The sequence below is a fragment of the Trichechus manatus genome, unplaced genomic scaffold (genome assembly GCF_000243295.1).
Source record: "Trichechus manatus latirostris isolate Lorelei unplaced genomic scaffold, TriManLat1.0 scaffold00059, whole genome shotgun sequence".
In the NCBI taxonomy this organism is placed as follows: domain Eukaryota; kingdom Metazoa; phylum Chordata; class Mammalia; order Sirenia; family Trichechidae; genus Trichechus; species Trichechus manatus.
Genome location: NW_004443995.1, coordinates 1,937,246 through 1,948,401, shown reverse-complemented (window position 1 = coordinate 1,948,401; position 11,156 = coordinate 1,937,246).

Below are 11,156 nucleotides of genomic sequence, written 5' to 3'. Positions count from 1 at the left end.
TTGCTCTGTGGCCTAAGATGTGGTCTATTTTGGAGAACATTCCATGTGCATTGGAAAAGAATGTGTACTTTGCAGCTGTTGGATGGAGTGTTCTATATATGTCTATGAGATCAAGTTGGGTGATTGTGCCCTTTAGGTCTTCTGTATCTTTGCTGAGTTTCTTTTTAGATGTTCTGTCCTTTACTGAGAGTGGTGTGTTGAAGTCTCCTACTATTATTGTGGAACTGTCAATTTCTCTTTCAATACTGTTAGAGTTTGTTTTATGTATTTTGGAGCCCTCACATTGGGTGCATAGATGTTTATTATGGTTATGTCTTCATGATGGATCATCCCCTTACTCATTATATAGTGTCCTTCTTTGTCTTTTATGGTGGATTTTGTTTTAAAGTCTCTTTTATCTGAGATTAGTATTGCCACTTACTTATCCTCTTTTTTGCTAGTTGTTTGCTTGGTATTTTTTTCCAACCCTTGATTTTTAATAAATTCACGTCTTTGTTTCTAATGTGTGTCTCTTGTAGACAGCATATTGATGGATCCTTTTTTTTTTTAATCCTTTCTGTCACTCTCCGTCTCTTTATCGGTGCATTGAAGCCATTTACGTTTAGTGTAATTATTGATAGATATGAGTTTATTGCTGTCATTTTATAGTGCTTTTTTTGAGGGGGTTCTGATGTTTTCTTTGTTTCTCTTACTTGCCTGTGCTGAATTCCTTTTGTTTGTGGATTTTTTTTTTTCCATTTCTTTTGTCTTTGTAGGTTTTTTTCTTACTGAGACTTTATGTTTTTCCTCTTTTTTTTATGAGTATGTTTGTTAATTTTCTTTGTGATTACCATGAAATTTACCCTTCTCTTTCTAAGTTTGAAGCAGTCTATTATTACTTGGTATCACCTTGTCTTCCTCTCCATTAGAAGTTCTATACCTACACTGTTTATTCCCTTTTTTATTCTTCTGATGTAGTTGTTTACAGATTAACTGCTCTGATTCTCTGTTGTATTTCTTTTGGTTTTGGATAGTCTTTGAGAGTTCATTTACTAGATTGGTATCTGGCTGGTATGATCCTGCATCTTAGATTCAGCCTGTGAGCTGAAGTTGTTTGTTCTCAGATCGAAGGACTCTGTTTAATAATTCTTGTAAGTTTGGTTTGGTTTTTACATATTCCTATAATTTCTGTTCATCAGGACATGTCCTAATTTCACCAGCATATTTGAATGGGAGTTTTGTAGGCTATATTATTCTTAGCTGGCAATTTTTTTCTTTCAAGGTTTTGTATATATCTTCCCATTGCCTTCTTGCCTGCATGGTTTCTGCTGAATAACCTGAGCTTTGCCTTACTATTTCTCCTCCATATGTGACTTCTTATTTTTCATGAGCTGCTCTCAGGATTCTTTGTCTTTGATTTTGGTGAGTGTGATTATGATATGCCTTGGTGATTTTCTTTTGGGGTCTATCCTATACGGGGTTTATTGAACTTCTTGGATGGCCAGTTTTTCACCTTTCATGATATTGGGAAGGTTTTCTGTCAGCAGTTCTTCAATGATCCTGTCCGTGTTTTCTGTTTTCTCCCCCTGTTCTGGAACTCCAATCACTTGGAAATTTTTGCTTTTGAATTTATCCCACATAATTCTCAGGGTCTCTTCATTTTTCTTCTTTCTTTTTTTCTGAGTTTTATTCAAACAGAGCTGTATCCAAATGTTTTTCTTCAATTCTGCTGATCCTGTCTTCCACCACCTCAAATCTGCTCCTCAGCCCTTCTATGATACTGTCCATCTCTGAAATCTTGTTGTTTATCTTTTGGATTTCTTTTTTCATTTTTATTTTTTGTATAATTTCTAGTTGTGATTTTATTTTGGCATTTTGTTCCTGCATTATTTTCCTGAATTCTTCCATTTTTTTTGTCTGTATTTTCCATGAATTTGTCTGCCTTTTCTATTAATTTGTCTAGTTTTTTGTTATTTTTGTCTGCTTTTTGCTTCAACTCTTGGATAATTCTGAGTATTAGAGATTTGAAGTCCCTATCAGGTAGTTCTAGTGCTTTTTATTCTTCTGGAAAGTCATCTGATGTTTTATTTTGGACACCTACTGTAATCATCCTGTCCTGTTTTTTAAATATTTTGATGTTGTCTGCTGTCTTTGGGGCATTCGGTAGTTATTGTTCTCATTTATTGATTGTAGATTTGTTTGTTTTGTCTTTTTTTTAATTTGGCTATGTCTGAGCAGGCAGACCGTGTGTTTTTTGTTGTGCTCCTTTGTGGGCACAATATTTTCCACCTCCTTCTCCTATTGGCAGGGTCAGTCGCTCAGATATGGTACAGCAGGGCAGGTCTAGCTGAAGAGGAGTTGCTGGGATGGGTTATTTGTGGCACTTACTCCAAACACCAGGGCAGGCTGGTAATCAGTACAAGGCAGGTTGTGGAATGCTGTGCCTGTACTGCTTTGTTATTTGATGTTAAGTGCACAGTGCAGGTAGGCAAGATGGAGGGGGGAGATTGTGATGTGTGTAGTTAAGATGGGTATGGGAGAGAGGAGAGAGGAACAGGAGCCAAAAACATACAAACAAAAAAGAGTGCTAGGGGAGCTTGCTGTTGGAGTGGAGAGATGAGAGACTATGAAATGGAGAAAAACAAAAAGGGGAAGAATAAAAAAGAAAAGAAAAGAGTGAATAAATAAAAATTAAAAAGAAAAAAGAAAGCAAAGCTCCTGGGGATCCCACCGGTGCAGCTACGACGTCTGGGGAAGTTGTTCCCAGGTGTTGAAGTACAGCCTGGCTAGAAGGGGTAGAGGTGTCACTCTGAGGCAGGTATTCATGGGATAAGAAGAGAACAAATGTATACAGAAACGAGAAACTGAATAATGAAGAAAGACCAAAAGGGAAAAAGCAGGAAAATAAAACAAAATAAATTAAAAAAAAAAACAAAACAAGAAACTCTTCCAAATAATAGAAAAAATAAAACCATGAAAAAAGAAATGCACTCAGGAATCCCTCTGAATGTCTGCACAAGCTGAAGTGGTAGGTCCCAAGCCACATAGCACCACATGGCCAGAAAGGGCCCGCAATTTGAGAAAAGAAAAAGAAAACAAACATAAAAAGCCCCGGGATCCCCCCAGCGCAGCATCCCGGACTGAGAAGCAGTCCTACACTCGAGCAGACCTTCACAGCCTTTCAGGAAGAAGCAAAGATGGCGTATGGAGCCAGGCACTCAAGCAAAAGGAGGGGTAGGAGACAAGAGGCAAGGAAGAAATCAAAAGAAGTGGCAAAAAACAACACCAGCAGCCAACAAATAGCACTCAGGGAGTCGGCCAGTGTGGGCGGACAGAATCCAAGCAGCTGATGCTTCCCAGCCAAGAGACTGTGGCTGCAGGAAGCAGAGGAGTCCGAGCGGGGGTGAAGAATGGTGGAGGTGGGAAAGCATATATCATTGGTTACCGATTATTCTGTCTCCTGCTGGAAGCTCTGTGAAGCTGCTTTCTCATTCCTCCTGTTTACTGGTCTCTGATAGGAGTCCAAGATGGCAGATCCATGCTGCGTTAGCTGTTAGGGGACCTCTGCATGTATGTCTCCTCGCTCTCTGTTCTCTGTCAGTTTCTTATTCCATTTGGCGCTTGGCTGAGTTCTTTATCTTTTCATTTGATGCTTAGGATTTCAGGATTGCTGTTTTCTCTGGCTTAGTTTTTTGGATCTTTTCTGCAGACGGACGGCATGGTGCTTCTGTCTAGACTGCCATGTTGGCGGAAGTCTGAGGCTTTAGACTTTTGAAGGAGGAATCCAAGCAGGAAGGCAGGGCTTTATGACTTTCCCATAGTGGTGGCTGATCCCCTCGATGGTGGCCATCCTTTTCAGGATTTTCCTAGAAATTCTTGTGTGTTTATTTTCCAGAAGAACGTTACAATCAACCTACCAAGCTTCAGGGGAAAAAAGTGGTATATTTAACACAATGTATTCATACATTTACTTCCTGAGAGGTGACATTTTTATCATGTTGAATCCTTCTAAGAACAAGGAATATCTTTTTATTTGTTCAAGTCTAGTTTTATGTCTTTCAGTCATGTTTTAAAATTTTCCTCATAAATGTTTTACCCGTTTCTTGTTAGATTTATTCTAAAGTATTTTACATTTTTTGTGGCTCTTTTAAATGGTTACCAGGCTGTTTTGTTTTGTTTTGTTTGATGTCCCAAAATCTTTCAATACTTTAGATATTTCACTCCATTCTCTTCTTACTTGCATGGTTTTTGAAGAGAAGTCTGAGATAATTCTTATCTTTATTCATTTGTAGGTTTTTGTTCTCACTTCTTCCAAAAAAAATTTTTTTTGGTCTTTTTTTGCAGTTTGAATATGATATTCCTAGGTGTAGTTTTTTTGGTATTTATCTTACTTGATGTTCTCTGGGATTCCAGAATCTGTGGTTGTCTTAGTCATCTAGTGCTGTTATAACAGAAATACCACAAGTTTATTACCTCAGAGTCCAGTAAGCTACAAGTTCAAATTCAGAGAGTCAGCTCCAGGAGAAGGCTTTCTGTCTCTGTCAGCTCTGGAGAAAGGTCCTTGTGATGCATCAGTCTTCCCTTGGTCTGGGAGCATCTCAGCACAGGAACGTCAGGTCCAAAGGATGTGCTCTGCTCCCAGCACTGTTTTCTTGGTGGTGTGAGGTTCCTATGTGTCTCTTCTCACTTCTCTCTTTTATATCTCAAAAGAGATTGGCTTAAGACACTATCCAATCTTATATACCTCATTGTATAACTGCCACTAATCCATCTTATTAGATCATAGTGATTGTATTTACAAGACATAAGGAAATCACATCAGATTACAAAATGGTACACAATTATACAATACTGGAGATCAAGACCCAGTCAAGCTGACAGATATTTTGGGGGGACCAATTCAATCCAAGACAGTGGTTTAGTGTCTGTCAACACTTTTGGAAAATTTTCAGTTATTGTTACTTCAAATGTTTCTTCTGTTCCTTTCTCTCTTTCTGGCATTCCTGTTACACATACAAGAAACCTTTTGTAATTGTCCCACAGTTCTTGGATATTCTGTTCCATTTTTTTCTCTTTGCTTTCCCGTTTGAGAAGTTTCTACTGACACATCTTTAAACTCACTGATTCTGTCCTTAGACCTGTCCTAAACTACTAATAAAACCATCAGAGGAATTCTTCATTTCTGTTACATTGTTTTTGATTCCTTACATTTTCTTTTGAGTATTTCTTAGAGTTTTAATGCATTTGCTTAGATTACAGAACCCATCTTGCACATTGTCCAGTTTTTTCATTAGAGCCGTTAGCATGTTAATCATAGTTATTTTAAATTCCCAGTCTTATAATTTTAACATCTCTACCATATCTAAGTCCAGTTCTGATGTTTCCCCTGTCTCTTCAGATTGTGGGTAATTTTTTTTTTGCTTTTTAGCAAGCTTTATAATTTTTTGTTGAAAACAAGGCATGATGTATCAGGTCGGAGGAAATGAGATGTTTTTCAGTTGCAAAGTTCTGTTGATGTGGATGTGGTGCTAAGTTTTGGGGTAGAGGAAGTTTCTTATGCTCCTGTGATGAGGTCTTAGTATTTTAGTGAATCTTGTCCCCCCCACCCACCATGTAGTAACCTTCATAAGTGCTTTTCAGCTTTTTTTCCCACCCTTTAGGTGATACAGGAAGGTTAGAGGGGCCTGGAAATAGTATTTCCTTTCCCCCATGTCCAACACTTAAGGGACCATGGTTGGGTATTTTCCTTCCCCCACTTTTAAGACTAGAAGGAGCTGGAGTTTGGCAATTTTCCTCCTCCAATTGGAGGGCTGATAGAGTTGTGGCTGGGTATTTCCCCTTCTCCAAGTTGGTTAGGCTTTGATAAAGCCCATACTGAGTAGGTTATGGTAAAGCAGGTTCCCTTGAAGGCAGGCTATTTTCAAGGAGAACAGAGCACTATTTCAAAATGATTACTTTTCCCCTCTCCCTGCCAGAAGCACAATGGGTCTTTTATTCCAGCTTTACAGTGAAAATCTTGTGGGGCTTCTGAAGGTAAAATTCATGAAAGTGTGAGGTCCTTCCCAAAGCTGGGTTTCCAGGAGGTTTTATCTCTCAACCTCCTCCACAGTCAATCTCAACAACTAGTCAATTACCCTTTAAGTGTTCCTGGCCAATGCACCTTAGATGCAACCACCACTCATCTGTCAGTAGTGGCTTGCATTGTTGTATGATACTGAACAGGTTTTACCAGATCTTCCAGACTAGAATAGATTAGGAAGAAAGGTCTGGAGATCTGGAAATCGCTATGGATCACAAAGGTCTGATCCATAACCTATCATGGGGATGATGCAAGACTAGGTAGTATTTCATTCTGTTATGCATGGTGTCTTAGTCATCTAGTGCTGCTACAACAGAAGTACCACAAGTGGATGGTTTTAACAAAGAGAAGTTTATTTCCTTACAGTAAAGTAGGCTAAAAGTCCAAATTCAGGGCGTCAGCTCCAGGGGAAGCCTTTTTCTCTCTGTCGGCCTTCTCATCAATGTTCCCCCGGATTAGGAGCTTCTCAGCTCAGGGACCCCAGTCCAAAGGATGCACTCTGCTCCCGGCACTGCTTTCTTGATGGTATGAGGTCCCCCTGTCTCACTGCTCACTTCTGTCTTTTATATCTCAAGAGATGGCCTCAGGATACAATCCAATCTTGTAGACTGAGTCCTGCCTTACTAACACAACTCCCTCATTAACATCATAGAGGCAGGTTTGCAACATACAGGAAAATCACATAGTACCAGGAATCATAGCCCAGCCAAACTGATACACACATTTTTGGGGCGACATAATTCAATCCATGACTCATGGGGGTGTCATGAGTCACGGTTCTCCACGAGCCTGGGGCCAACTCTACAGCAGTTAATAACAACAACCAGATGCTGAGTCTGGCTGTGGCAGTAGGCAGAGTGGTCTTTGCTCCCTGAAAGTGGTGATTCTCTGTGTTAGTTTGCCTGTTTCTTCAGCTTTTGGGCAGCAATTTGTGAGCTCAATTATCAGATGAATCTAAGAAGAGTTGATTTTAAGATTTTTTTCTTTCTATGAGGATAGGAGGGATGACCTCTAAGCTCCTTACAGGCCATCAAGAAACTGGAAGTTGATGCCCCAAATTCCATGTCAAAATAGGGAGTATAATTTCTCCCTTGAGGCTTCAATAATGACATTTTTATAAGTCTTTATGTAGCTAAATGTTAACAGTAAAGATTAGAAGCCCTGTTCATTTTTTTCTCCGTAGTTGGTTCCTCTTACAGGTCCAACTGTGAGCACAGATGGGCATCAGTTAAAGTCAGGAGAGACACCATCATGTTCTTTCTGGTTGAGAATATCCACCCTAATGATGCAAACAAAGAGGATGTGACAAAATTACAATCCGTGTAAGAGGCTCGCCCCCAGGGAATGGCACATAGATAAGATGTACCCTGGGTTAATCCCATTTGCTGCCATTCAGCATCACCAAATTCAGTGCACGCATACATCGATAAAACATTTTGGGTTTAGGTTAATTGCATATGAGTCCCTCCCTTTCCTCTCTGATTCTACATGACCCCTGGTAACCAAGACCTCAAAGATCTGTCAATGGCATGGTGCATGTGATCTAGATAAAAATATTGTCAGATAGTTTCAGAAAACGAGGAGGCACATTAGCACCAGATGACGATCCAGAAGCTCTGGTTAAGGAGATTATTTGTATGTAGATGGACAAACAGGAAAAGGTCGAGGCAGGGCCAGAAAAAGTATTGGGGAATAGGGGAAAAGGTGAAAAGACAGATGACTGACTCCAAGGGCCTTCTTTACCTTGTGAATTTTCCATGGTCTAGAGTTTGACCTTCAGCCATGCATGCTCCGACACAAGATTGGTCAGCATAGGCAAGAGCTGGGCTCCATCTCTTCAAGGCAGACTAGCATTCATTATATTAGACTGTCTATATGATCAGAGCAACAATTTATTAATGTACAGTGAGAATTCTCCTTCTCAGAGGCAGAACTGTCTGTTTTTAACAAGGATTGTTGATATTGTAAAAGGAGCCCTAGTGGCACAGTGGTTAAGCACTTGGCTGCTATGTGAAAGATCAGCAATTCTAACCCCCCAGCTCCTCTGCAGGAGAAAGATGAGGCACTCTGCTTCTATAAAGATTACAGCTTTGGAAGCCCTATAGAGCAGTTATACTCTGTCCTATAGGGTCGCTATGAGTTGGAATCGACTCAACAAAAATGATTTTATGGGTTGATGTTGTTGTTAGATGCTGTTGAGTCAGTCACTGACTCATGGCAATCTCCATGCACAGCAGAATGGAACTAAACACTACTTGGTCCCGTGCCATCCCCATGACAGGTCACAGATAGGACCATTGTAATCCATAGGGTTTTCATTGGTAGATTTTTGGAAATAGATTACCAGGCCATTTTTCCTAGTCTATTTTAGTCTGTAAGTTCCACTGAAACCTGTTTGGCATCATAGTAACATGCAAGTCTCCACTGACAGATAGGTGGTGGCTGTGCATAAGGTGCATTGGGCAAGAATCAAATCTGGATCTCCTGTATGTCAACACTTTCCCTTCTTGAACTTGGGTTCCCTATTACCAGCTTTCCTGTCCCCTCCTGCCTTCTAGTCCTTGCCCCTGGCCTGTCGGGCCTCAATAGTCTCGTTTTGTTTTATAGGCTGTCTAGTCTTTGGCTGAAGGCTGAACCTTGGGAGTGACTTCATTACTGACCTAAAAGGGTGTCTGGGGGCCATACTCTCAGGATTTCTCCAGTCTGTCAGGCCAGTAAGTCAGGTCTTGTTTTGTGAGTTAGAATTTTGTTCTACATTATTCTCCAGCTCTGTCCAGGAACCTCTGTTGTGATCCCTATCAGAGCAGTCGTGGTAGTAGCCAGGCACCACCTAGTTGTATTGGACTCAGTCTGGCGGAGGCCGTGGTAGCTGTGGTCCATTAGTCCTTTGGACTAATCTTTCCCTTGTATCTTGTTTTCTTCATTATCCCTTGCTCCAGAGAGTGTGAGACCAGTGGAATATCTTAGATGGCTGCTCACAGGTTTTTAAGACCCCAGATGCTACTCACCAAGGTAGAATGTAGAACATTTTCTTTATAAACTATGTTATGCCAATTGAACTAGATGTTCCCCAAGACCATGGTCCCCACAGCCATCCGCTCAGCAATTTCATCCCTCAGGGACTTTGTATGTGTCTATGGAGCTTCCATGACCTTGCTTTGTACAAGTTGTGCTGGCTTCCCCAGTATAGCATAATATCTTACCCTTCACCAAAGTTACCACTTTCCTATTGTCTGTTTAGTATTTCCTGCCCCACCCCACTCATCCTTCATAAACCATCAAAGATTGTTTCTCTTTGTGTGTAAACCTTTTCATGAGTTTTTACAGTAGTGGTCTCATACAATATTACTCCCTTTGTGATTGACTTACTTCACTTAGTATAATGTCCTCCAGTTTCATCCATGTTATGAGAGGCTTCACAGATTCTTCATTGTTCTTTATCCTTGTGTAATACTACATGGAGTGTACATACCGTAGTTTGTTTATTCATTCATCTGTTGATAAGCATCTTGGTTGTTTCTGTCTTTTTGCTATTCTGAGCAATGATTCAGTGAACATGGGTGTGCATAGTCTATTCGTGTGACTGCTCTTGGTTCTCTAGGATATATTCCTAGCAATGGGATTGCTTAATAGTATGGTATTTCTACTTCTAGCTTTCTAATGAAGCACCATATCATTTTGCAATATCACCAGCAGTGCATAAGACTTCTGATCTCCCCACAGTCTCTTCAATATTTGTTATTTCCAGTTTTTGATTCCTGCCAATAATGCTGGGGTGAGATGGTATCTCCTTGTGGTTTTGATTTGCATTTTCTTAACGGCTAGTGATTGTGAGCATTTTCTCATGTGTGCGTTAGCCGCTTGAATGTCTTCATTGGTGAAGTGTCTGTTCGTTTCCTTTGCCCATTTTTTAATTGGATTATTTGTCTTTTTGTTGTAGAGTGTTCAATTTTCTTGTAGATTTTAGAGATTAGACCTTTGTCTGACTTGCAATGTTCAAATTTTTTTCCCCAGCCTGTAGGTTCTCTTTTTACTCTTGTAGTGAAGTCTTTTGATGAGCTAAGGGTTTAATTTTTAGAAGATCTCAGTTATCTAGCTTATATTCTGGAGATTGTGTGTTGTTGATTTTGGTTTGTATCCTGTTGATGCCGTCTATTAGGACCTCTGGCACTGATCCTATTTTTTCTTCTATGATCTTTATAGTTTTTGGCTTTATACTGAGGTCTTTAATCCGTTTTGAATTAGTTTTTGCATATGGTGTGAGGTATAGGTCCTGTTGCATTTTTTTGCAGATGGACATCAAGTTTTGCCAGCACCATTTGTTAAAGACTGTCATTTCTCTATCTGATGGATTTTGGGCCCTAGTCGAAGATCAGGCGGCCATAGGTGGATAGATTTACGTCTGGATTCTCAATTCTGTTCCATTAGCCAATGTATCTGTCATTGTACCAGTACCAGGCTGTTTCAACTACTACAGTTGTATAGCAGGTTTTGAGGTCAGGGAGTGTGAGTCCTCCTACTTTATTCTTCTTCTTCAATAGTGTTTTACTTTATCTGGGGTCTCTTCCCTTTCCATATAAAGTTAATGATTAGTTTTTCCATCTCTTTAAAGAATGTTGTTGGTATTTGGAACTGGATTGCATTGTATTTGTAAATTGCTTTGGGTAGAATTATCATTTTCACAATGTTACGTCTACCTGTCCATGAGCATGGTATATTTTTCCATTTATGTAGATCCCTTCGGGTTTCTTGCAATAGTGTTTTGTAGTTTCCTTTATATAGGTCTTTTACATCCCTGGTTAGATTTATTCCTAAGTATTTTATTCTTTTAGAGCCTATTATAAATGGTATTGTTTTCCTGATTTCCTTTTCTTCGTTCTCTTTATTGGTGTATAGGAATCCAACTGATTTTCGTGTGTTTATCTTGCAACCTACTACCCTGCTGAGTCTATTAGTTCCAGTAGTTTTTTTTCTGGAGTCTTTTGGATTTTCTATGTATAGTATCATATCATCCGCAAACAGGGACAGTTTAACTTCTTCATTACCAATCTGGATACCTTTATTTCTTTTTATTGCCTTCTTTCTCTAGCTAGAACTT